General features: G+C 42.7%; 1 long non-coding RNA gene across 1 annotated transcript; it reads left to right on the forward strand.

Moving 5' to 3' along the window:
- Positions 1-1745: 1745 nt before the first annotated feature.
- LOC127448396 (uncharacterized) lies at positions 1746-4557 on the forward strand. Its single transcript, XR_007898519.1, has 4 exons — positions 1746-2101; positions 2360-2500; positions 3089-3239; positions 3434-4557. It is a non-coding gene; the product is annotated as an uncharacterized LOC127448396 (long non-coding RNA).
- Positions 4558-4822: the final 265 nt, after the last annotated feature.

Below are 4822 nucleotides of genomic sequence, written 5' to 3' on the forward strand. Positions count from 1 at the left end.
CCGAGCAGGAACTCTGTGAGCTCACTCGATTTCCAGCTTATGGCCTGTTATGTCGAGCAGACTTGGGAAGAGCCTGTCTAGGAATTTCTCTGCCTTCTTCTTCCTCAGGAATTCCAACAATTTGGACGTCGTTTTGCCGGTTACAATTCTCCAAGTCTTCCAACTTTTCCCAGATGTGCTCCAAATCTGCCTTGGTTACTAGCGGGTTAGCAACTAATTGCCTCTCCGATGACTCCAGACAGTCAATCCGTTTCTCGACATCCCCCACTCTTGTAACCATCTCAGTGAATTTCGTCTCCATAGCAGTGACTGATTGACATATTAGAGCAAGATCCTCCAAGTCAGCAACAACCTTCATCAGCATTGCTATTGACGCAGAATTTCCTTCACTTCACCATCCAAATTGACTCCTGGGCTTTTGGCCTGATGCTCAGGGGCTTCAGCTTGAGCACGTAAGTGTCTTTTAATGTCTCCAGAGGATTTTGAATTCTTTGACATATTGTCTTCCTAGAACAGTTAAGAATCAGGGTGTATCAAATCTCACCGGTTTATGACACAAAAAGTATTAAAACTAGCAAAGTGCACAAAGCTCACCGTTCAGACGTCCGAACTTCGCATGGCACCACGTGACTCCCCCAGCTTGAACCATATCTAAACATATTTGGGATGTTATTTTCAATAAGCCATGAGAATAGTATTACTACAATAAGTGAATTAATCATAATTCCCTTATTAAAGCTAATTCCTTACAATAGAAATTGTGAGCGGACACAACAAGCTGATGTATTACATTTTAATGGTGGAGAATTTTATTCAGACAAATAACCTAATTATTTGTCATTTATCCTTCTAATGGTGGTCGAACGTAGCTAATTCCATTATAAAATTCCTTATATATTATGGTGACACTTTAATCCATACTGTGTGTTTTGACTTGTCCCAGGGTATTCACTGCTATATTTAGAGTTGTTTGTCCAGTGTGTGTAAAACCATCAGTGTCTATAAACAGTGCTTCACTTGTTTTAGAGTATTATTTATTGCTAAAGTGTAGTATAATTTATTTGCGGTGTACTGAAGTCACATTTGTTCTCGCGCTGTTCACCTCACGTGACCCGTAGTTTTGGTTGCCCACGTGACTAGCTTTGTGCTAAGTAGCATTAAGGCTTGTCCTGCTTTTCACTGTATGGCTCGATAGCATCCTGTATATATTTGATGTGAATACTGACGCAGAAGCAGCAGCGGAAGTGGTAGCCCTCGTGTAAAGCCCACCTCGTGTGAAGACCTACTTGTGTAAAAACCAGCGAGTCTACCTGTGCGAGTCCACCATACAAGGACACCGACAAGGCGCCACACACCATAGGACTTAAGTATCTTTTAATTTTATCTTTTCTTATTTTCCATGTACATACTAACATGTCTACTTCACAAATAACATATGCCTTCAAGCACATCCCCGTTATCTGTTACAGACCATTTACACGATATAGATGCAAGACAAAACGCAACCCACATAACCTATGGCCACTTTGCACTTCAGCACCTGCTCCATTCTCTTTCTCAGTGGGACTCTGGAACTGCCAGTCAGCTGTGAACAAAGATGACTTCATTCCAGCTTTTGCCACACAGTCCACCCTCAGCATCCTGGCACTGACAGAAACATGGAAATGTCCAGAGGATACAGCAACACCTGCTGCTCTCTCCAACAACTTCTCCATCTCTCACACCCCTTGACACACTGGCAGGGGTGGGGTTACAGGTTTGCTCATTCCAAACAACTGGACTTTTTCACCACACTCTTCTCTATGTAACAATACCACTTTTGAATTCCATGCTATTACTACAATGCAACCCACAAAAATACATTTTGTTGTCATTTATCACCCTCCAGGTCAGCTGGCAAACTTCCTCAAGGAGTTGGATGTCCTGCTGTCCTCATTCCCGGAGGATGGTAAGCCATTTGTGGTTCTTTGTGATTTCAACATTCACCAAGACAAGCCCCAAGCCACTGAACTGAATGCTCTTCTGGCCTCATTTGACTTGGAAAGACTAAGCACCACAGCAACTCACAGATCGGGCAACCAGCTGGACCTCATTTTTACATGTAACTGTACCAACTCAAATATCCTTGTTACTCCTTTACATGTCTCAGATCATTACTTTGTTCAATTCAATATGACTCTCCCATCTACATTAAAACAGACTCCACCTTTAGTTTCCTTTCTCCATAACCTCCGTTCTCTTTCACCCTCTCGCCTTTCCACTGCTGTCTCTACCTCTCTTCCCACACAAAATGTATTTTCCACCCTTGATGTAAACACTGCCACAGACACACTAAGCTCTACTTTAACAACCTGTCTAGACAACATCTGCCCTCTCTCCTCAAGACCAGCACGTACTACACCACCCAGCCCCTGGCACTCTGATGTCCTTCGTGAACATCGGACTGACCTCAGGGCAGCTGAGAGGAGATGGCAGAAATCTAAAGATCCAGCAGATCTAGGTAAGTATCAGTCTCTGCTTGCAACTTTTTCAGATAATGTTAAATCTGCAAAAACTTCCTACTACCAGAGCAAGATCAACTGCACCACAGACACTCGTAGCTTGTTTAGAACATTCAATACACTTCTCTGTCCTCCCCCTCCACCGCCTGACACATCACTGACAGCAGATGTCTTCGCCACATTTTTTACTAATAAAGTTACAACCATCAACAATACATTCTCAGCACCTCACCCTGTCAAACACCCATCTCCTGTATGCAACCCATCTATGTCTCTATGTTCTCTCCTCTGACTGACACTGAGGTCTCTAAACTCCTCTCAAACCACCCCACCACCTGTTCCCTTGACCCCATTCCTTCTCACCTCCTCCAGGCCATCTCTCCGTCCATCTTATCTGCACTCACTCACATAATTAACATATCTCTACTTACGGGCACTTTTCCTACTACATTTAAGCAGGCTCGAGTAACCCCACTGCTGAAGAAACCCGCACTTAACCCCACACAAATAGAACACTACAGACCAGTCTCTCTCATCCCATTCATGGCAAAAACACTTCAAATCAAATCTCTGCCTATCTCTCACAGAACAAGCTGCTGGATGACAATCAGTCAGTTCTGATTCTTCTGGACCTTTCTGCAGCCTTTGACACAGTCAACCATCAGATCCTACTCTCCACCCTCTCTTTACTGGGCATCACAGGAACTGTGCTTGACTGGTTTAATTCCTATCTCTCAGGTAGGTCCTTCAAGGTAGCCTGGAGCGGTGAGGTGTCCAAGTCACATCAGCTACTTACTGGGGTACCTCAGGGCTCAGTGCTTGGGCCACTTATCTTCTCTATATACACAACATCACTGGGACCAATCATTCAGGCACATGATTTCTCTTACCACTGCTATGCTGATGACACGCAACTCTACTTGTCTTTCCAGCCCAATGACACCACAGTGACTGCTTGAATCTCTGCCTGCCTGGCAGACATCTTGGCCTGGATGAATGAACACCACCTGCAGCTTAACCCAGCCAAGACCGAACTCCTTGTCTTTCCAGCCAACCCTGCTGTTGAACACAACATCACTGTGCAGCTGGGTGCAACTCATATATGTTATTCGTGAAGTAGACATGTTAGTATGTAAAAGGAAAATAAGAAAAGATAAAATTAAAAGATACTTAAGTGCTATGGTGAGTGCGCCTTGTTGGTGTCCTTTTTTGGTGGACTCGCACAGGTAGACTCGCTGGTCTTTCCACAAGTAGGTCTTCACACGAGGAGGGCTTTACATGGGGGCTACCACTTCTGCTGCCACTTCCGCGTCAGTATTCACGTCAAATATATACACTATGCTAACGAGCCGTACAGTGAAAAGCAACTCCATCCGTGAAGCGGACTCACTTTCTGTCTTCAAAAAATGGCTAAAAACACATCTTTTCCATGAGCACTTAACCAGTCACTAAAAAAACTTGTTGCACTTTTATCTGTTTTGAATGCTATTCTGATGCTAGTGAAACTTTGTAATATGGCACTTTTTGTACTACTATCTCCTTAAGATGATTTGCTTATGTGTTCCTCTTTTGTAAGTCGCTTTGGATAAAAGTGTCTGCCAAATTAATAAATGTAAATGTAAATACTACCAAAATTCCTACAGTGCGTTTGGGACACTTAATATGCTTAAAAACTCATTAAACTTTGCACACACATCAGAGTTGTCGGCTATTAGGGCTGGGCAAAAGTTGTAGGGGGAGTATGTAGGCTCTGTAGCATCCCCTTGAACATGGGCATGTAAAGGAGGCTCTGTAGCACCCCCATTTTCACCTACAGTCACCATTTATTTTTTTAATTTCAGTCTTTGAACTTTTAAATACTCCTCCTAGGGGATTTATGAGACTATCACCACATTTATACAACATTATGCCAAGACACTGAAGATGCTAAATTGTGAACAGATTTTTGATATATCGAACGGTGCTGCCATGGTAAGGGATTAAATTAATGGCAAAAAATGGGAAACATGAAGTGTATTATATATTCTGTGTTCAATGTGTGCAATGTGTGATTTAGATCATAATTGAGCTGTATGTTTGGAAATGGGGCTGATCACATGGATGTAGCTACTGTGGGTCAAGGTCATAATGCCACTAACTGGAAGCAAAAAGTGTGACACTTACAATAGACTTTGAAATAGTCCTCAAACATTTACCCAGATCGCTTCAAAATTATTAACAATAAAGACACCGTTGATGTAAAATTGTGAAGGGATGCTTGATATCTTGAAAACTTTTGTCATGGCAACGGATCAAATTACATAATGTTGTAGTATATTCAG

This window comes from Myxocyprinus asiaticus, chromosome 11 (assembly GCF_019703515.2).
Source record: "Myxocyprinus asiaticus isolate MX2 ecotype Aquarium Trade chromosome 11, UBuf_Myxa_2, whole genome shotgun sequence".
In the NCBI taxonomy this organism is placed as follows: Eukaryota; Metazoa; Chordata; class Actinopteri; order Cypriniformes; family Catostomidae; genus Myxocyprinus; species Myxocyprinus asiaticus.